General features: G+C 44.6%; 1 pseudogene; it reads left to right on the top strand.

Annotated features, from left to right (window-relative positions):
* The window catches only part of LOC143637778 (teneurin-4-like), a 373,204-nt pseudogene that overhangs the window by 238,076 nt on the left and 111,822 nt on the right, over positions 1-23,306 (top strand).

The following is a 23,306-nucleotide window of genomic DNA, read 5'->3' as shown; positions in this document are numbered from 1 at the left end:
TCCTGAGAGCTGCTCGTAGTAGAGGTTGGTAGACTTCTGGGTATGATTGAAAACAGATCTCCCAGTTCAAATGCCAGTGCAGAACTGGCTTCAAGCCCACACAGTCAGGGGCTTTGTCAACTTTTTGTCATTGTATTGACCTCGTGGTTTCAGACTAAAGGCCTTTCATCTGCAGAGAAAGCTGGGGCACCTACAGGTATTGACACCTCACAGGCCATGGATCAGCTTTCCAGCACCTGGCATCTGCCCAGTGCCAATCTAGAGGACGGAGGGAAGAGAGTTCTTTTAGATGTTGGCATGAGTCTGCTTGGGATGGGGCTTCAGGAAGAAAACAGCTTTAATTTGCTTTGACAGTGCTTTCCCCAGGAGAAAATTTGTCTAAACACCCTGCTCCTTTCACATTAGGAACATTGTGTGTTTGCTTTCCTGTTTTTACCATGGGGAGTTTCTATGTGTTTTGTGTGTATATGTGTGTTTACCCCCAGTAACCCACATTTCCTTGTTTGAATTCATTAGGCCAAATTAGTGTGTTATTTTAGTTTACAAATAGAAGGCATGTGTGACCCTTACTTTAAACCAAAAGAATAATTGCCAGGTCCTGGGCCAACTTCTTTACATGCACAGCATTACCCTGTTTTCTCTTTATAACAGCTCTCTGAGGTAGGTGCTGTGATTTCACAGATGAGGAAAGTGACGTGTATAGACACTTTGTCCAAAGATGCATAGCCAATAAGAGACCGCCTAGCTCCAGAGCTCAAACTTAGGTCCAGGCCATATAGCACACACCTGGCTGCAAGTAGGATGTAGTTCACTTACCAGATCCACCCTTATCAACTATGTGACCTCGAGAAAGTGACTTCAGCTCTCAGTCTCCTTCTGAGACTAAAATGGTGACCAAGATACCTAGTTTTTTCAATTATTATAAGGGTTAAATTAGAATACATGATTATATCCTCATAGTTCCATTTGAGGGAATGTGAGGGTTTCTGTTGTGCTCTTCTCTCAACCTCAAGTTGTAGAATTAAATCCTAGCTCTGATACCTAGTTTGTGTCCATCTTTCCTTTTGGTTGCTAATAATAAACCAAGTCCTTGTATATTAGGAACAGAGGGGGTGTAATAGATGTAACCTAAAAGTTTAAAGTTCACTAGCTGAAGTCAAGGTGGGAATATTCAGGCACCCAGTTGGCTGTCGGGGAGTTCAAGTTCCATCTCATTTGTAGCATTAACCTCCATCCCCCTGCAGAGCAGCCAGAAGGAGGCTTTAGTAAGTGGACGACTGTTGGGCAATAGGTGGGCCTTGGTTCTTCAACCAAAGGCTCCCAAAGAGTTTCTAACATCCATTCTCACCATTGAAAGAAAGACAACAGAAACAGAGGAAGGAATTGTAGGTAGTAAACACAGGCTTCCATTAGCTTGGACACATCACGAGGGAATAAGACATACAGGAGGTGTCAGGAAGTCAGGAAGGAAGGCCTGAGGCTGGTGAGGGGAACTTGCCCTCACTCACGCAGCTGATTGCCGCTGGCTCTGGTGCTGAGGTCCAACACCAAGCTCCCATGACCATAGTTTTTTGCTGCTCAAACCAGACAAGAGGCAGGTGGAGGTGTGTCCATGGTATGCAAGCTGATTGAGAAGAAGGCCACCTCTCCTCACCCAATATTACTACCTCTGTGCAGTAACACAAGGCAGTTTTCCTCCTCCAGGGGGTTTACCTATGTTGCATTTCAGAAGAGAAAAGCCAAAGACAACAAATGCAGCCTGATTTCGCAGGCATTGATCCTAGATTCCAGAGGACATGAGTATCGGCTCTGATCACCTTTCACCCTCTCAGAGCCAAGCTAATGATTCATTTCTGATCAAGTGTGGTGAACAGACAAAATGGGCACTCTAGTGGTTCCCCAAGGCCTGTGTGGTTTCCTGACTCCGTTTCTCCTCCGTGAAGGAGCGTCATTGTCCTTCTTCCTTCTGAACATGCCCTTTGTATTTCCAGCAACACTGGGTTCCACCTCCATAGAACTCACCAGCTCAACACGTGTCCAGAGAGTACACTAAGGATACATTAAACTCTGCATCCCAAAACTGATGGAAGGAAAAACACATTTTTCAAAATGAAATTTCCTACACAGGCCCACTGCTATGATAGAAAAACAAAAGCTGGAAAAGAAAATGGTCCCCATTTTCCAACATAGCGCACACCCAACTATGAAAATCAGTTACTCGTAGGCAACTGAATTTTTAATCAGAGCCAAGCATATCTAAAGGTACACCTTCCACTAATTGAAAGCATCTGCTGTGTGAGTGTGAGCACAGGGGGTAGAAACTCCCACACACTAATTGGGAACATGCAACGTATTTATCTAGTAAAATTCACACTTTTCCCAAGCCACTTGGAGTGTCACTTCTGCCTTAGAGTTTAGCATAGAGATATCTCATCAGTGGAGACTCATTATGTGTGGGATCCCAATGGATCTCAAGTTGCTGAAATCCCTCCAAACAGAAGAAAAACTATATACATAAACATGTCATTAAAAGAAAATATTCCCCAAATTCTCTCCCTTCCATTTCTTTTTGCCATCTGAAAATTATTTCACACCTTTTATGTCTTAAACTTCTGCTTTTTCTGATACCAACAGCTCAGGGGGAGTTTGGTAGCATGCAGGTATCCATTCTGTCACATGCAGCAGCCAGCACTATGCTTAGTCTCAGAAAATGTATTTCCTCACTTTTTCACTCTGAGGCTTTGATCTGCAGTTGATCATGTTAAAAATGCAACTGGTAACTAAAGTGATCTTATTAAGAGACATATTTTATAACTTTGGGTGTGAGAAGGACCTAACCATACAATTTTGGATCTGGGAGGAATCTGGAAGAGCATCTAGTTGAATTCTTTCAGCGATTGCAATAAACATTTACTCAGAACCTTTTGTATACCAGGGTAAACACATAAATGAATAAGCCCTGTTTCTATCCTCAAGCAGTTCAGCCAACAAGTCAACTATATGGTACTTAATAGGGGTGAGAAAAAGAGTTCTGTGTATAGCTCAGCTTGTTTAAACTGCCAGGAAGACCTTTCAAAGGAGATGGCATTTGAATTGGATTTGGAAAAAGGAATAGAGGTTGCCAATCAGAGATGTGTGGGAGGAGCAAGTGAAATGAAAGATCAAGAAAGATCTTGGTCAAGAAAGATCCAGTGATGTAGCCCCAGACTCAACTTTGTTTTTTTTTGTTTTTTTTTTTTTTTTTGTACCTACTATTGAATCCAGGAGTGCTTAACCACACTGAGTGACATTTCATCATCATTTTTTTTTTGAGACAAGGTCTCACTAAGTTGCTTAGGTTCTTGCTAACCTGCTGAGGCTGGCCTTGAACTTGCAATTCTCTTGCCTCAGCCTCCTGAGTCACTGGGATCATAGACATGTACCACTGCGCCCAGCTAACATTCTTATTTTCAAAAAGGACATTCAAGCAGGCCAGTCTCAGCAACTTAGCAAGGATCTAAGCAACTTAATGAGACCCTGCCTCAAAATTAAAACTAAAAAGGGCTGGAGATGTAGCTCAATGGGAAAGTCTCCCTGCGTTCAATCCCAGTACTATGGGAAAAAATGAAAACAAAACACACTATTCAAAATGAAACTTCTGAATGGTTTTGTAAAAACAAGAAGCCACTACCAATTTAAACATCCAGGGACATGGACTCTTCCAGGCAAAACTGGTGGAGAGCAGATAGGCACAGGGCCCTACCTGTAAGCCTCACACTGGCAGAACCCAGACCACTCGCCCTGAAATTAGGCCACAATTGGGTTTGATCTCATGTTCTTGTTCACTCCATTGAATGAAATTTCCCACTCACAAAAGGAACCACACATTTGGACTATTTTTCTGAACTTTTGAAATCTTTTCCAAATTGCTCCTGGAAGATCTTGGGGAAAGGCCTTTCTTAAAAGTGCGACAGTGCTGTAAATGCCCCCTCTGCCACCTATCCATCACCATGCCTTCCTTCAAGCCCATCCTTCTAGCTGATTTGGAGGCTGAATGGGGCTGATTTTGCCCCCGTTCCAGCTGCCACTGTCCTGCCCTTAACGCGCTGCCCCATTTAAAATCTTGATGCCCCTTCTCCACAGTCATCTCTTAATTAATGATGGACTCTTGGAATTTTAGAACAGAAATGATCTCTGCCATCACCTTCATCTTACAGATGAGAAAGCTGAGGCCCAGAGAGTGGAAGGAAGCTGATTTAGGTCACAGAGCATGGCCCTAGAAGTACGGACCCTATAGGAGGTTTCCTTACCTCTGGGTGGAGCTTTTCCTTGCCCCATGCCGCTACCCAGGCTGTTTAGTTAGGCTGCACATTTCTTACAGGCAAGACTTGTGTCAGATGCACCAACATCTCCTTGAACAAAGGCCTCAGTCTTGGCATCGTGGCTGATCATTGTGACCAGAGACAGCAGTTTGAATCCTTAGCTCCATCTGCCTGACCAACCTTTTCCTCTGCTTTCAAATTCCACTCTCCTGAATCACTCAGTGACCTCGGGGAAGTCACTGTCCTTCCACCAGGTCTCAGTTTCTTTCTCTGTTAAATAAAAGCACTGGAGTGGATAGTCTCTTGGAATCTTTCCAGCTCTGATAGTCCTAGAATCCTCTACACTTCTAGAGGTTCCCTCGCTGCCTTCAGGACCAGCTTCATTGTCCCACGTGCCTGCTCTGTACATCCCCCTGGTGTCTGATGTGCAATAAGTTCCCACATGGCCCAGATGGCCTTGTATCAGGGAAGGAGACCAGACTTGGAGTCCAGGAGCCTGATTTCAAATCCTGCCTCCGTGACTGCATCTATGGCTGTCAGCAGGTCACTTCATCTCTCTCAGCTGCCTTTTTTTTAAATTTTTCAAGTAAGATATGAATAACAATACATAGGGACTTGTCAGGCTTGGTGCAATGAGACAGATTTGTAGAAATATGTGGCACAAAGAAGGCGTTCTGTAGACAGTTGCTTCTTTGCTTTGTTCTGCATCCAGCTCATTGAGAAATGAGCTGTTACAAATAAGCAGATTCTCAATAATAGGTTTACTAACTAGAGCTACAGAACATTGCCTAATTTTTGATTAAAATCTTTCTGTGATTAATTCTGTGTTTCCTTCACATATCACATAGAGGTATATGCCAAAGATATTAGGAAGAGTTAGGGAAAGTAACATTCCTGCAAAAGGTAGGCATGATAGGTTCTGGGGACACAAAAGAGAATAGGGGGGAAAATGTATGTGCCTTTTGAAAAAGCTCAAATTTTTTCATCTGGCCCAATGGGGGGCCTTTGAAGGGTTTTAAGCAGGAGAGTGGCAGGATTAGGTTTATCTCAGGGAGATCCCTCAGGTTGCCAGGGGAATAAAGCAGGGTAAGGAGCAAGAGGAGAGCTGAAAGGCCACAGTGATGGGTGGTGGGGATCTGAGTGGATAGATGGAAAATCACAGGAAGAAAAAGTGATTTGCAAATTCCCAGCAGCTTTATGGAAAAAAAAAAAAAAAACGAGTGGAATATCAGCCTACCATGGGAATAATGTAAAACACTGAAAAGTATACTCACCCAGGAACCCCACTCCAAAACTGACCGCCGCTCACAGGCTAAACCGTTTTCTAACAATGGCTTTTAAAGACCTTCTAATGCATTTGTTGAGTCAAAGTTGATTCATAAAAACTTGGTTCGGGAAGACATTTTTCAGAACACAATGTGAATTGAGGTGTACCTCAATAAGTGTAAAAAGAGCATAATTTTAACTCCATTGGTTCCTTCCCGTGAATGGACACAAATTGCTCAAGTACATGGGTCTTGGGTGACCTGAGGCATGCTTCTGGGCTCTTATCTGTTTTCAACTTACCTCCTCTTTTCTCCCTCCAGAATCGGTGGACAACTGCCCCAGCAACTGCTATGGCAATGGTGACTGCATCTCGGGGACCTGCCACTGCTTCCTGGGGTTTCTAGGCCCCGACTGTGGCAGAGGTGAGCACTGTGGTGGGGCTCTTGGTTTCTGCTCCCAAGACCCTTTGGGAAGCTCAGGTTCCACTTCTCAGACAAACTGCAGAACTCCAGGACACCCCACGGTGTGCCCAAGAAGGCTCCTAGGGTCATTCTTCAGAAGCCCTTCAATGGAATCCTGTCCACCATTGTTATCCACTGTGGGCTACGAGAGTGGTCAGGAAGGGAGGGGCAGCCACAGTGAATTTAGTGTCCCTTGTTGGAGCAGGCAGAGTAGCAGTGGGGGTTCTTTTACATAGCTCATTTCCCCTTTAGAGGAGTGATCAGCTCTTCCCAAGCATCTTTGAAGTTTCTCTTCACACGAGTGTGATTTCTCTCAGGCCTGTGGATGGGGAGCCTGGGAAGCGGCTCCATTCAGACCTTCTGACAGTGCAGGGAGAATCTTAGTTGAGACCACCAGGGAAGGACCTGGGAGGCCAAGCTTCTCCTCTCCACACGGCCCTGCTGTTGCCTGATATTTAAGCACATGTGTGCTGACGAAAACCACTACTGAGAGAGTTTTAAAAGCTTGTGCTTTTGGTCTTCATTTCTGTCCTGGAAGAATGAACAGGGGAAAATGCCAAAGGAGGCCTGTAGTCCTGAGGATTTGGTTCTCCCCTTGGGAAGCTGAAACGGCCTCCTCTGCTGTTTTTCCACCACTTCACTCATACAGCAGCCATTGGCTTCACACCCATTTGGGATTTGGTCCTTTGCTGATCACTGTGTTTACAACATGAAACAAGGCCCAGCCCTGGGAGCTCCCAGTCTGTCCTGGGAGTTAGACAAGCAAATGGACAACGGCAAAGCAGCACCATAATAAGTAAAACATGACAGCAAGGTTAAAGCGCACTGTCTCTGCTTGGAAGGGAGAAGGATCACCTCAGGAGGGGTTTCCAGACAAGGCAGGATTGGACCCAAGTTCTGAGGCTGATTGGAGTTGTTTATGAGTGGAAAGCAGAGATGGTTTCCCAGGCTCAGGGAACATGGCTTGGCAAATACTATGCCACGATGTCACTTTGAGGGTTCTTCTTATTTTAGCTTATGTGAAATAGACTCCATTTGAGGCGGCAGAGCTGGCAGCCCCAGGAAGCACAGTCATTACCTGCTGAGTGCTTTAAAAGGGAAAGGAGTCAGGTGGGGCCAGGGGAAGGTAATACAGAGAGAGATGAGTCATTCCTCCTAACAAGAATTACTGTCTCATCCCATATGCACTTAAAGTTAAGAGTCATGTATAAAACAGCCTTACTGTATCTTGGTAAGACTGGCAAGTACTTATAGCACAATGCAATATAATTTATTTTTTATATAGTGTCCTTTGTAGAGATGATCACAAAACCCTTTACGCTAAGAGGCAGAATGGAAAGATAATACTTTAAAGAGCGAAGTTGGGCCCAGCTCTTCTCTCAAGGGGGCAGTGGTGTATGGGACTGGAGTGGAGGCCTAAAAGACAAGGGAAGCAGGGGTTTGCTGGGTTAAAGACAGCAGTAAGTGGTGGTGCAGATGAGGTGTGGGGAAGGGAAAATGGAGTGCTATTGGAAGGAGAGCATTGGAGGAGAGATTCAGGCTAGCAAGGGGCCCAGCCACTGCCTTTTCCAGGGAGAACAAGAAGCAGACTGCAGCTTACTGTCTGAGCTTCCCAGCAGCCCCCCGACCATACCAGCTATAGGAAAGGGGTGGAGAAAGCCTCATTCAGTGGGCAGCAGCACTGGGGGCCCTGCACCTCTTGCTTTCACCTATAATTCCAGATGTGTTTAACCTGGAGAAAAATAGAGCAAAAGAAATGTGACGGGCACATGTCTGCCTATCAGATGTGTGGCAAAGTTGGGAATGTTGAAAGATGACTCATGCCAGCTTCTGGCACTTTCTCCCCAGCCTCCTGCCCCGTGCTCTGTAGTGGAAATGGCCAGTACATGAAGGGCAGGTGCCTGTGCCATAGCGGCTGGAAGGGTGCTGAGTGCGATGTGCCCACCAACCAGTGTATCGACGTGGCCTGCAGCAACCATGGCACCTGCATCATGGGTACCTGCATCTGCAACCCTGGTTACAAGGGCGAGAGCTGCGAGGAAGGTAGGACATACCAGTGGCAGCTGTAGGTCTGTCCTCTGAAATAGAGGAAGCCTCCCAACCTCCCTGTGACCTCTGCCCTTGATGCTAGAAGTCCACCAGCATCCATAATGGTCCACAAAGGGGAGGAGGGCTGTCACTTACTGCCCATTTATCATATCAAGGATCTGTGCTAGAAACCTCCTAATAATACCTAATGTCAAACCCAGTTAGGAGTTTGCTCGACTGTTCAGTGGCAGAACTGGGTTTGGCCCAGTCATTCTGGCTCCACAGCCCAAGTTCTTTCCACTCCCCTCTAAGCTCATCTGCTCTTTCCTGTCTCCATTTCTCAAGTCAATTTCTACCACAGACTTCACACTCTGTCTGCCTTTATCATACTCCTGTATGTGTGTGTTACTATGTGCGCGCATGTGTTCACATATGCCTCGTTGGTGCTCATGAGCATGCCTTTCTCCTTCATAAAGCAATTGTGTGGCTAAGTGAATCAAAGATGGATTTAACAATGACATTTAGATTTTTTCTGGAAAAAGCTAACTGAGTGAGCCAGATGAATATTTTTGTTTTATAAATGAAGAAACTGAGACCTGGGAAGGGGCAGTGACCTTCCCATGATCAAAATCTGACCAATGGATTCAGCCCAGGTCTTCTCCTTTGGATTTCCAGACAATAGGAGGACTCTCACTTACAAGCAACATGGAGGAGCTTTTATGACTGCATATTCTGAAATCACATATATGTTTGAGTCTGGTTCTGTACTCGCTTGCCTCTGTTCCTTCATCTACAAAATGGGAATACCTTCCTCAGAGGGCCATTGTGAAGATTGAATTAAATGACCCATGAAAACCACTTAGCTCAGAGTCTGACACATAGTAAATGCTCCATAAATGTGGCTTTTTATTGTTAGGATTATTCTGGGGACAAATGAAGCGCAGTTCCTGTTTTACCCATTCATTTCACCCAAAGTCTTTTGAGATAGAGGGACATTGCCATTTGCAGTTAATGAATGATGCTGTGCACTGTGGTTATCACCTGTTCACCACCATGTAGCACCCTGGCCCCTTCCACTGCCCATGCCAGAGACTCCAAGGAGAGCTGGCCTTCTAAACCCATTTGGTATTTGACAGAGAAGCTCCTCATAGGGCATTATTTTCTCTTAAAAGAAAGAGAGTACTAACAGGTCATTTTCCAAAGATAGGGTACAGGAAGGGATTGAGACAGGCTTCACGCACCCCCACTTCCCCAAGAAGGGCTGGGCATCCATCAGTGGGGGTGACTGGAGCTGTTTGGGAGGAGGCACCAGCCCCTAGAACAAAGGAAGCTGGCTTTCTTAGCCCGAGAATTAGGGACCTTCCTCTGCTCTCCCTTTCCTTTTGGACAGTTGAGGTGGACACCCTGAGAAGGAACAGGAAATGGTGGGTTGTCCCACCCCTATCCCCATCTGCATAATGTGAGCTCAGGAGGGGAACGTGCCTATCCCCAGAAAAGCTGAACTAGACGGTGCCTCAGAGCCGCAGGGTTATTTACAAAGAGAAAAATGTTGTTCAGAACTTTGATTTACGTTATCTATTTGAAAAGAAATGCTTTTACTCCTGCTTTCTCTTCTGAAGAGGCCCATCTGGGACTGATTCCCTTTATTATTTCTTTCTCTGGCTAGGCGTCATTACATAGTCCTGTGTTTATAATAGGGTTTTCTTGGGCCTTCCTCCTCCTCCTCCCCCCTCCCCCAGCTCTGTGCTAACTGTGTTTATAAAACATCAGCTAACAAGCGTACTTTTTTTCCCTCTCTCTTCCTTCTTCTGAAGTTTATTGCCCCGTATTTTTTAAAGCTTGAACTGAGCCAGCAGGACGCTTGGAAGGGGTGGGGGAGGGGCAGAAGAGAACAAACTTAGATCTTTTGCAGTGAAAAGTGAGACTGCTGAGTTCTTGGTCCTGAAGGTGTCTAATTGCTTGTGTGGTCACTGGAGCGTGGAACATTTGGGGGAATGGGTTGTGTCTGCAGCCTAGTCATGCAGGCCTCATCATTTCATTAATGGGCTAAGCTTCTGCTAGGAATCCTGGCTCAAATGGCAAGCTCTGCAGTGGGAAGGGGAAAAAATGTAACTGTGAATATGCCTTCTAAGAAGAAACTAAGTCAGACCCTCTTCTAAACCAAGTCAGCCCACCTCCCTATGAGTGTTACCCTCTCCTCCATCCTGTGCTCCCACCCCTGGTCTGATGGTTCTTCCCAGGTCATGCACAGCTCCCTGTGAAGTAACTAATGCTCAGATGTTGTCCTAGCACGATGGGAGGAAGGCAGCTTTGGCTCCATCCTGGGGTTGCTACCACCCCAAAGGCCCAGAAAGGGGCAGATCTAGTCTTCCCATGACCTCTGTGGCAGAGCATCATTGTGGCATAGATAATGGCCCTCAGTTTAGGATCAACAGAGCACAGGGACAGCATCCATCCTGCTGGACCACTGCCAGTCCGTCAAGGATCCCTGGAGCTGCTCCCTTCCGGCCTTGCAAGCCTCTTTCTAACCCCCCTCTTGCCCTATACTCGCTTTACCCAGTTGACCTGCAGAGATGAAGGCCTCTCCTCAGTTCCTCCTGGTCTTTGTTCTCTGCTGGGAGCGTGGGATTCACTTTGCTGGTTCCTGGGTCCCTTCAGACTCATTGCAACAGGGCAAGAACAGGACTGTGATGCCAAGAGCCTCCTGCTACACTGGACACCCTCTTGGCCTGCTCTCTAACAGTGTAGATTTACAGGTTCCACCTGGAGGGTGCCCTGGGATTCTCAGAGGCCACATGAACCCGAAGCTGAGGTCCAGCCCTCACAGAATGGGAAATACCTGTATAGGCCTCAGGGTAGGAATTGCTGAGTAGTTTCCTGTCAAATTGGAAAACTCTCTGGATCTAGGGAATTATCAGAGTAACCTAATGGGCCAGAATAATCCTTCTGAGGTTCTGAGATCTGAGGCAGGTCATGAGAATTTATCACTCTCATTATTTCATTATTTGTAATTACTAGGAACTCCAACAGGTCATGTTTTAGCCATTACTAAGTGGTGTCCAGAGACTGCAAGGGAAGAGGGTCTTTGCCTTCATTTAGCTTTATTAATTCTCCACATTGCCTATTTCTTTCGAGTTTTGTTTTGAATTCTATTTTTAAACCACTTCCTGCATTTATGTAAGTATATATGCAGTATGCAGTTTTGAAATGAGTAAGATTGTAACAGAAAATAGCAAGAGGCCTAGACCTTGAAAGAATGATTCCAGTGGAACTTCCTGTGTACTACAGTGTGATCTTGGGCAAGCTATTTAGCTTCTCTATGCTTCAGTAGTTTAAAGCTACTTAGTTTATACAAGTCCTTTCAAGTCCTCAGTGTCATTTGGACCTTACAGCAACCTGAGAGGTGTGTATTTTTACCATGCCTGCTTTTAGTTGGGAAGATCAGAGCAGGTATGTCCCTTGATGATGGACATAGAACCAGTTCATTTTTCCCCTAATCCTTGACTCTTAGTCCTCAGAGGCCAGATGCTAGATTCTTTCCGTTGCAGTGTAGGACTTCCTCAGGAGCTCCTGGAAGGAGGAAGTGAGTACTGGAAACCCTCTAATCCCCAGCAGCTCTGTGTTGGGTCCCTACACATGTCCTCTCTGTCACAAAATGAATAGAATCCCCTTCCTCCCTAGAGCAAAAGGCAGACCTAACAACTTTTTATGGGCCAACGTCCTTTATCAATTCTGTCTTCACTCTGCTACCTTTTGTACTCTCCTCCTGAACTGGAACCACAGAGGTCGATTCTCTAACCCTTCTGCTTTCCCTATGCAGTGATTTGTGGAAGATCAAGGTCTCTTTTGATTTTGGTAGAGCCCTTAATAGACATATCATTGGTTTCAGAAACAGAAAGACATACCTTCAAATTCTTTTCTGAATGTGGAGAAATTGGAATCCTTGAACATTATTGGGAGAAATCTAAAATATTAGAATTACTGTAGAAAACAGTGTGTTGGTTCCTCAAAAAATTAAAAATCTAACTACCATATGATCCAGAAATTTCTCTTCTGGGGATATGCTCAAACAAAATGAAAGCAGGAACTCAAAGAGATAGCGTTCATAGCCTATTATTCACAGTGGCTAAAAGGTGGAAACAACCCACATGAATGAATTGATAAACCAAATGTAGCACATATAGGGTGATGGAATATTATTAAGCCTTAAAAAGCAAAGAAATTCAGACACACACCGCAACAGTGGTGAACCTCAACAACATATCAAGTGAAATAAATCAATAAACGATAAATACCATAAGATATCACTTGCATGAGATACCTGGCGTAGCCAAATTCAGAGACAGAAAGTAGCATGGTGGTTGCCAGGGGCTGAGGGAAAAGAGAAATATGGATTTGTTTAATGAGTACAGAGCTTCTTTTTTATGAGATAAAAAATGTTCTGGAGATGGCTGGTGGTTAGTAGTTGCAGAACAATGTGAATGTCCTTAATTCCACTGAACTGCACGTTTAACAATGATTAAAGTGGTAAGTCTAGTCTTATATTTTGCCACAATTTTAAAAAATGGGGAAAAAATTTATCTTTGGCAGGATTTAGTTATGTGACCTAACATAAATTAGTTACCCCTCCAAGCCTGTTTTCCTCATGTGTTCCTTATTGGGTTATTGAGAGAACTGAATCTGATAGTGTAGATAAAGTACTTAATATAGTGCAGACACAAAGCAGGTGACCCACAATACTAGTCTTCCTTCCCTTTCCCCTTTCCCCTTTTCTGCATCTGCCTCTTGAAACCCCTTGCCTTGGGGCCCCTGCCTTGTAGGGGCTGCTGGCTGGGAGCTGTAGCTTTCTAGCTCACCCACCACAGAGGAGAAGCTGCGCAAAGTCAGCATTTGTAATCTTAAAAAACTCGATCAAATGTCACCTTCAGGCAAGCCCCAAGAATTTGGGGGAGATTATGAAATCAAATAGGATTTGGTTGCAAAAATAATTCTTGTTTAAATTAAGGAATTTATTTTAATTCCATGCTCACATAAATAAAATTGCATTATAAAGTAGTAAATAGCAAAAGTTTGTTGTATAGAGTTGTTGAGAACCTCATAGGTGCTGAGCACTATTCTAGGAGGTGAGAATCAGAAATGAACAAAGCAAAATCTTGTCCTCTATCCTTGCGATTATTATGGACAATGCGGGGGAGGGGGTGTCACTGGGTGCTATATTGATGCTTGATATGAGGTTATACTTGGTCCATCTCCTAAACCAAAAAGTAGAATTTGTGTCCAAACTTCACAGTTGAGGAAACAGCCTCGAAGAGGTAAATGGTCCGTCACTGAGAGTTGGAGACTCAGCTTTGCTAAAGTACTGCTCTTTACCACAAGAGGCATCTCCATGAGACATGGTGTCCTTCTAGCTGCACATTTGCTGACAGAACCCTCAACCTTGCTGCAAGATGCTTATTTGTGTCCCCTCTCCTCCTCATCACAGTGGACTGCATGGACCCCACGTGTTCAGGCCGCGGTGTCTGCGTGAGAGGCGAGTGCCACTGCTCTGTGGGATGGGGAGGCACCAACTGCGAGACACCCAGGGCCACCTGCTTGGACCAGTGCTCAGGCCATGGGACCTTCCTCCCAGACACCAGGCTTTGCAGCTGTGACCCAAGCTGGACTGGACATGACTGTTCTATTGGTAAATGTGGGAAGAAGGGGCACAGGGTGTGGGTGGAGGGAGGGGCTTCCCACTATGATATGTTACCCATTCAGTTCTGATCAGTGGTTAACCTCTTCTCTTAGATGGGCAGAAGTTTCAAAAATCACAATTGTTTCTTCCACAGAGGTGAATTTGAGATTCAAAACAGTATTCTTTATCAATATTAGCAATAGTACCTGCAATTCTAGATATGTTTCTTAGAGATCCTTCTCTCACATAGGACTATTTTCCTTGGGCAAGGCTGTAGGAAAGTTCTTAGACAAGAGCCATGGGGAAAGGGGTAAGAGTGGCCCCTGCCCCAGCTGCACACACTTTGGTTTCACCCATTTCCCAGAGTAAAGTCTAAGCTCATGGTGGGTTTTAGGGTTCTCTGTGATCTGGCCCCCACCTGCCTTTGGTCAGATGCTCAACTAGATGGTAAGTTCCATGCGTGCAGCATGAACATACCTGTTCATGACTAAGCCCTGGGACTCAGCACGGGCCTGACCCATTCATCAGAAATACTGATGAATGAATGAATGATTTAAGCCAGGATTAAATGTACTCTTGATTGCAGTTTCTGGCTCCCCACAGAATTTATACATGTCAAGTTCAAAGGGTAATGTTGTTGGCATCCTTCTGTTATAAGTGCTGTGATTTATAGACTCTTCCAAAGAGGATTAAGTAAGAACATACATGATTCACTTACCATAGTATTGGTACATAATAAGTTGAGTCCACATCCAATATCACACTTAACCCACATAAAATCCTTGTGAGAAAGGAATCCTCATCCCTATTTAACCAATTTACAAGACACTTTAACCAGTGAATACTTATTGAGCACCTATTTGTGCCCCAGGTACTTTTCTAATCAGAGAGGATAAAGATCCTAGGACATCCCTACCTTCTCAGAGCTTGCATTCTGGGAAGAGTAGAGGGGAGACCACAAACAAACAAAGAAAGAAAAATAAAGTGATAAAGAAGCTCAGGCTCAGAGAATTTTTAAGTAATCCTGCCCCAGGACACTCAGCTAGAGAGTGATAGCATCTCCAACTAGGCTCTTCGCTCTAAATCACCTTCCTCACCACTCCACACTGTTAAAACAATGTGAGGCTTAAATTAGCTCATTATGTTGTGATTAACAGTTCTGGTTGTTATCAGGAAAGATGGCTGAGACCTTTGGCGTTCACACCTTTGGAATACTTTGAATCGCCTTTCCCTATTGAATGGAGAACTGACATTCAGTAACAGTCTAAATTGGACTTTTATCCTTGTTTGCAAAGCTCACATAAAGACATGATTGTGAGCACAGATGTGCAGAGTCTCAGAAATAATTCTTTTTATATAGCTCTGTTTATGGCAATATAATAAATGATCCTCTTAAAACTACGCTGGCTTATATAGTTCATTATATGGCCACAAAGCTAATTTATGATAGGTCTATAACTGTGACTTGCACCATTAATCCCTAATGAAATTCCACAGTTTTGGAGGAGGCAGGTATAACTTTGGGTGATATTTTGAAGTATTCTTTAGTTTAGTCCTGTGAAAGGAGATGGCAGAACCATTGGAGGGACTCTGAGTAGAACTGTTGAATTATTTGAATTGAATTGTTTCTCAATCCTGAGTACTGCCTTCCCCATAGCTGTAGCTCACGTGAAGGCAGAGAACTCTGTGGGGAGAAGAGGCCCTGAGTCAGACAGACCCAGGTTCAAATCCCAGCCCTACCACTTCATAGTTGTAACTTTGGGCAAGTCACTTTACCCCTCAAAGCTAAAAAATGGAGATAACTATAGTATCTACCTTCCAGGGTCACTGTGACAATTATTCAAGACAATGCAAAGGAGAGTTGAGCATGCTACTCAGCCCATGATGTGGGCTCCATAAATGTTATCTATTTTTATGATCTTGATTAACACAGCCATCAGTGGAAGCACTGGATATTAACAGAAACATTTGATAATATGAAACAAGATAAGACATGCCTTTCAGAAATGCAAATTATAATTTTTCAGTCTCCAATCTTTAACTGACTAAATGGTGTCATGATTGTTGCAAGGCCAGGAATTTAAAGGACAGCTTCAAGTTATTGACCCCCTTCACAGTAGTAGTAAAATTTGGGGTTTTGTTGAGTGACTGATAGCATACACCAAACTACGACACACAGAAGCACACTCCACAACCACACCACCATGGCCATGTGAGGAAGGATGGCAAGTGTGGTATCATCCATGCTGGGAAGCTCCATGACTTACCAAAGGCATGCTGGTGAGTGAGGAAGGGGAGTCCAACCCAGTCCAGGGCTCTAAGTCAAGCCTGCTTCCTGTCACCCAGTTGGAAGGATAATGAGAGCATTTCAAGTGTTCTCCTCTTACCTCAACCACCTAGGCATCACCTACTTTTGGGTCCAACCCTAGTTCTGCCTCTGTGTGGCATTGGCAGGCTTAACTTCTCTTGACTTTAGTTTCCGTATCTGAAAAATGGAGGTAATAGCACCCATCTCAGCAATTATGTGATTGTTAAATTACATCATTTTTGTACACACATAGAACAGTGTCTGCCATGTAATATGCACTTTTATATCTCTTTCTACCTCCAATCCAAGAACACTTTCACGAAGTGGAAGGTATTTTAAAACTAGTGAGTCTTTGCAATGAAGCCAAGCAAGAGCTGCCTTACTGTCTGGATGCAAGGGCAGCCAAGAGACCATCTTTATGTTCAAAGAGGTACTAATGGAGCAGGCTCAGGTCTCATTTCAGAAGACTTGCTCCCCACTCCTTGAGCATCTTCAGTAGGTATCTTACCCTCTCTAACCCTCAGTTTCTTCCCACTTACCTTATAAAACTGTTGTGGGGATTGGGAGAGAAAATACAGGTGAAATGGCTACCCCAGTACCTCACACAGCTCAGACACTGGACAAGCAGAAACTCTATTCATGTTATTTATTCTGTGTGCTGTCTGGCATGCCCAGAACTTTCATCAGTCACTGCACACCAGCAGACATGTCCTAAGTCGTCCTCCCAACATCAGGGTCCACTGTGGGTTGGCAAAGCTAGACTCCTGCTGGCCACCACCCACTAGGAAGGAGGACTGTCTCTTCCCTGAGATGAGTGTCTTGCTGCTGTTCAGCACCAGGAACAGGATTTAATGAAGGCAGCTTAAATCAACATGCCCTGTGTTCCACAGCCAGCCTGTAATGAAATGTGAGCTGACAAGTTCCTCAGCACTTTGGTGAGGTTTGTGGAAACAGTGAAGGCAGATTTTATACAGTGTTTACTTGGGTCCCTGGTTCCTGGCAGCCTGGTTTCCAGTCTCATCTCAGAAACTGTTCCTTAAATCCAGCCTGTTAATATGGTCCTCCACCCTGACAGGCAGCATGAGATAATTGTGAACAGATTCCTGTGACCCAGAAGATGCTGTATCCCACCCATCAGCCCCAGGGCACCTCTGTCCTTAACTTTGGGCCCTAAGGGAATCTGCTTCCCAAATCGTTTGGGATGATGAGGACAGCAGGGAAGGTGACCCTGCTGTCATGTAGATAGGAAAGGTTGGAGAGGGGAAATGACTTGCCCAAAATGATTGGCTTACAGCTGCAGAGTTGAATCCAGGGCAGACCTTTGTCTCAATCCTCAGCTCTTACCTCAAACCCTTTCCATCCAAGGAGGCTTCCTTGTCAGTAATCATCTCTTCTTCCTGATAAGCCACAGGATGGAGTGCTAATTAAAGAGCCACCTATTTCTTTGTGCTCACCACATACCAGCCCTGAACTATGTGTTTTACAATCATTATCCTGGTTAAGGTTTCTAAGAGCCCTGTGAAGGTAATGTCACTAGCATTCTCATTTTCTAGATGAAGAAACTTGAAGCTCAAAAGTGGTGTTACTTTCCAGCACCTACCCCACCTTGTTAGTAAGTGGCAGAGTCCAGATTCAAACCAGATGTGGCTCCAAGGTCTTTCCTAAGTGTGTTAATCAGCTTTCTGTCACTGTGACAAAATACCTGAGATAATCAAAAAGAGGAAAGATTTGTTTGGTCTCATAGTTTTATTGATTCCAGTCCATGGTCAGTTAGTCCCATCACATTGGGCCTTGTAGCATGGCAATATGTCATGGTGGGAGCACATGGTAGAAAAAACTGCTCACCTTATGGTGGCCATGAAATGAAAGAGAAAAAAAGAGGAATGGCTGGGGTCCCAATACAATTTCAAGGGCATGCATCCAATGACCTAACTGTCTTCCACTAGGCCCCACCTCCTACAGGGTCAGATGTTCCCAGTAATGCCAAGGGCTGGGGATCCAACCTTCAACACATGGCCTTTGGGAGACATTCAAGACCCAGACTGCAGTGCTGACACCATGGTGATCTGAGCAGTCGGGTCCCTCTAGAACTGAGCTGTGAGCTCCATGAGGTCAGAATCTGTCCACATCCTGAGCACAGGGCCAAACATGCATTAGATTCTCAGTGACTATTGCATGAATGACCCAAGACCTAACCAGTGAACGGGCAAAAAGAGGAAAGAGAGCCCACTGGGAACACAGAAAAGGGAGGTGTTGCAATTGAAACTCTGCCTGGGAAGATTCAGCACACCACTAGACAGACAGCCGTCCTCTCTCAGGACCTCCTCCCCCACACGGAGAACCCTTCCTTGCCACTCCACACAATCTTCAGGAAAACCAAGCCTCTGGCTCCTTCTCTGCCACTTTCCAAACCTCACTTCTATTAGTCTCAATCGCAGTGCCAGCCAGCCAGAGCTCCTCCTGAACTAGCACCACACCACTGCCCCTCCTTCACCCCAGGGAGCAGCCTGCTGGGCTGGATGCATCATCAGCCTGTGCTTCAAGGCACAGCTCAGCAGCTTTTGGCTCCACCTACCCCAAGGGCTATGGTTGGCCATTCTTCCCCTTGGCACAGAGCTGCCTTAGAAAGGGAGGAAATTTAACCTCTTTGAGATGGTCCTTAGAATTGGAAAAGCCTACCTGTCCTTCAGAACCTAATGGCTTCATAAGAAGGTTGCAGGCTCTGTGACATTCTCCAGGGTACCATTTGAAAGGCCAGTCCTTAAACTTATCATTTGCTCCTCCATAGGATAATTTTTGGGGGGGTCTTTATTCCCACCCTCTCCCATTGCCTCTGTTCTCAGCTTCATAAATTCATTCCTAATTTCCACTGCTCTGAGTCTTGTCTCCCATAAATGGCTTTTATTTGAAAGGAGCCTCTCACTACATTTTATTCCTTTGGGTTGCTGGCGCACAGAAGCAGCGCATGGCAGAGAGCCTGCCTGTAAAATGCTCTTTCTGGTGGTTTATGATTCTTATCATTTCATTGCACTTGAGCTTCATGGAATAACAGGTGGAGATGTTTTAGAGATACAGTGGCATTGGTTTGGAGGTAGCATGTGCCCTCAGTAAGAATCACATGAGATTTGGAGTAGGACCAGGCTAGATTGTCAAGACTCGGCTGATCCGTGGAGTATAGCTAATGATACCTGCCTTGCAGGGCTGTTTTCCAAATTGCTTTAATAAGTATGCATAAAATGCTTAGCATGGTGGCTGGCATTCAGTAAGCACTTACTAAATGAAGTATGAGTGTATATATTTTTCAGAATGCATGATTAGGTCTAAATTAGCCAAACAGTGTGAGATTCTAACAAATTTGAGTTTGAGGGCAGTTTACAGAGTGAAAGTTCAGAGCCAGAGGCCTGGATCTGAGTCAATGTTAAAACAATTTGTTTTCTCTTTCAGAGGCTCAGTGTCCTTGTTGCTTCTGAGTCTTTCTACCATCCCCTTCCCCCAGCCCCCAACACTGGTCCTTGACTCTAGACCAAGAGTCATTAATATGCTGACACATTTACCCCAAACAACTAGGTCAGTGGCCCACAGCACAAGGGCCACACTGTATTAGCAGCAGCTTTCTCTCAGGACAGTGAGTTTCCTGAGCTCAGTGCCAGCAGAGTTCAGCCCCCTCAGAGAGAGACCTGGAGTAGTTCCAGACCTGCACATACCCCCACAGCTACGCACATTTGTTTCACACAATCACTGAGCCTTTCTGGCCTCCTCTAGGTGCTGAGCACTGTTCAAGGCACCAAGGATCAGAGAGCCCCACAGTCTGTTCACGAAGTGGAATGCCCAAGCTCGAAGCCTGGTGTGCATACAGTAGTGATTAGGAGCCTAGGAGAGGAGTCTGGGGAGGTCCTCACTAAGGAGACATGGGAGCCACACTGTGAAAGGGAATTGAAGGGATGCTTGTTGGTGGCAAGGAGGGCAAGGCATTGCAGGCTGAGGGGTAGCATGTGCAGAAGCAAGAGAGCCCTGTGAGCATGCCATCTGTTGATAAAGACATATCTTATCTGACTAGAAAGTAGGAGCCCTGAGTCAGTAGTAGAAAATCAGGTCAGAATATATGCAATGCAAATCACGGAGCCCACCCAAATGCCTTAATAAATAAAACTCTTAAATTCACAGCTTTTTCAGTGAACATTGACTATTTCCCTCCCAGATTCTACATCAGGACTCTCTCTTTGGCTCTTTCAGCTCAACCTCTGGTGTAGGCTCTACCTTAACTTAGGGAGACATTCCAGAATTCAAACTCATATCCTCTGAGTTTTCAGTTCCATCTCTATTATTCTCTTTCTCTACCAAAAAGAAAAGTGAAACCTCAAAGCATAAATGATAACAATAATGATTAGATGGATGGGGATCTGAACAGCTGTGTTATTAAATTAATTCACAATTGACAGCAAAATGAACCAAATGCTTAAAAAATAAATAAATAAACTGAAAGTAGCAGCAGGGTTAAAAAAAATTAAAGCTCTAAACATAGCCGTTGAATTAATGCTAACTTTTGAGAATGGTAATTCAATTTTATTTACAAGGCAAAATATAATTACATTTAAATTTGAGGGAACAGAATTTAATTCTTATTAATGACAGAAAGACTGAGTGAGATGCTTTAATGCCAGAGAAATTGTCTTATGTTCATGGATGGGAGAGAAAATTAGATTCAGCGTTCAGCATTCTCCCCTGTTACAAGTCTCATTTGTGTAGCCGGAATTGTTCCATCTCTGAGAAGCACCACATTCTCAGCCCAGAAAGCACAGCACCGACATCCAATTAAACATCAAAAGGAAACAATCAGGCTGGGCTATTTCTGTATAGGTATGGTACAGGACAGGAATCTCAAGGTTAGAATTTCACCCGAGAAATAATATCCAGTGAGACTTGACATTTCCTGTGCCCCTTCCCAGCAGCAAGTGACAGCCTAAAAACCAAAGTTCAGAATAATAAATATCTGAGACATTAACACTGCCACAGTGAGGGAAGGGGAGTGCTGGAGGGAAGCAGGAAGAGCTCTCCAGTTTTCTGGAAAGTAGCGTAGACGTTTAGACACAATGAGATGGTCAGTTCCTAGCATTTAATCAAACACTGGAAAATTGGGCCCAGACAGGCATACTGCTAAGTACTGCCAGAGTTAAAGGTTGATAAACCAGGAGTTGGCAGCTTTTAAATTTAGCGGAATTTCCCCCGACAACCCTGGAACATTTTCTATCAGAATTGGAGCTCTTCAGTATGTAAATATAAGTCCTCCTGAAATTGGGCTTCAGAATCAGGTCTCTGTTTGGATGTCCAAGCTGATACTTATATTCTCTTTCTCTCTACTTGTCTTCTGAATCAAACTACTGTTATGATAACTTGTAATTTTAAAAAATAACTGTTCCTTGAAAGGAAATTTTACATTGTACAGAACTCCTTCATATATATGCATCAGAATTTATTCAGACAACAAATACATAAGCCTCTGACATGGCAGGGAGTGTTGTTCCCAAGAAATCAGGATCTAGAGAATTTGGGTGACTTTCCCAAAAACACTTTGGGGAATCAAAAGTTCAAATCCAGGCTTCTCTGGGTTCATAGTATATTCCCTGCACAACTCTGTCACTGGCTGCTACCAAGGTTCACACTGAACCTGGCAGTGAATTAGGTATCAGGTGTACCGGGTACCACTTCATATAGTAACACTGCCAGGAATCATGCAAATGGAATCATGACCCTGTGCTTCATAGTACTCCCGGAGTTCAGGAAACAGACTAGTTACTTTTAATTGGGGTGATCCAGGTGGCTTCTTGGAGGACATGGGACTTCAGATGGGTGTTGGAGGTTGGCTATGAGTAGGCACAGATAGAGGGAGGAAGCAAGCACTTTGCAGCAAAGACTTGCAACATGTACAGAGCTGAGACAGATCAAGGGCATCTCCTGGGAATTTTTAGTAGTGCAATGTGGCTTATCTTAGCATATCTATGGCAGTAGTGAGGGGGGAAGAGGTAAAGAAGGCTAACAAGTATCAGAACCTGAATGATATAAAAGAGTTTAGGTTTATCTGTCATTGTAAACCTCCAAGAAGTTTTAAGTGGAGGTCCAACTTGGCAATTTGGTCTTAGAAGTTTACTCTAATATCAGCATGCAGTTCAGATGCCTGGAGACATCCTGGTGCAAGTGTCCATGAAAGAGTTAGATAGATGAGCTCATAGCTGGGTGGAGAAATGGGCCTTTTACCAAAGGATATCAGATCAGAGATCTTTTGGAAGAGGACATTGTCTACCTTCATTTCACCCATTTGGACCCTTTTAGTGAGTTGGGTTCCACCTATGGCCAAGGATGCACATCCCAGTCATGTTCTTTGGCTCCTTTGCTCACCAGGCCTTTCCTGGCTTATTATCCTGCAGAGTAAGACCCTGTTTGGAGGCCTCCTCCCAAATAGATTTGAACTCCTCTAATCAGGAAGCCTGATACCCTCCAATTAAGATGAATAACAGGTTTACTGCTTCTTGCGATAGGTACTTTGTAAAGGCTTAAAATTCTAGTCCTGGAGGAATAGGTGTGGAGACCTGCTCTGCACCAGCACACTGGAATTCACTTTTCTGCCTGGTTTGAAAGCTCTCTAAGCTCCTTGAATGAGGTGAAAGGCCATGTGCTTCCCAAGGCTCATTAGCTTTGTGCCATCTCCATCTGCAGAACAGAGCCATGACTTGGAGCAGCGCTGGCTCTCGGGTGATAGGAGGGGAAGTTGAAAAGCACAAGAGAGTGGCTTCGGTTTGGCCTCAATGTCTAGAGGACACTAATTACAGTAAGGAAGTCAGACTCAGGCTGCTTTTTTGCACCTTCTTCCTTGTCTTTCTAAAACTGCACTGGGACTAAAAAACTATTGGCCTAAGTTAGTGAAGGAAGGATCTACTTACTCGAGAGAATGCTGGCCTGTTCAAAATACGATCTCCTTTAGGAGAGAAAATTAACATATAATCAGCCTACTGCTCACTGGTGTGGTGACCAGCTTTGTGTTCATTTACATGCATGGGAAGACTTGAGTTCCTTGTGGCTAGGAGTAATTTCATATCATCTCTGCATTCCCAGCCTGCATCTAGGGATATCTGGCACATAGTAGGTGCACACACTCTCGATAGATATGTAGATATATAGAGATATATACACAATAATTCAGACCTTGGAAGTAACACAGCCCCGCAGAAGTAACACAGCATTTATCTGTGACCTTGAGAGTCACAGAGGAGCAA

This window comes from Callospermophilus lateralis, unplaced genomic scaffold (assembly GCF_048772815.1).
Source record: "Callospermophilus lateralis isolate mCalLat2 unplaced genomic scaffold, mCalLat2.hap1 Scaffold_63, whole genome shotgun sequence".
In the NCBI taxonomy this organism is placed as follows: Eukaryota; Metazoa; Chordata; class Mammalia; order Rodentia; family Sciuridae; genus Callospermophilus; species Callospermophilus lateralis.
The sequence above is the reverse complement of the archived record's forward strand: the minus strand, read 5'-3'. Positions and strand labels throughout refer to the sequence as shown.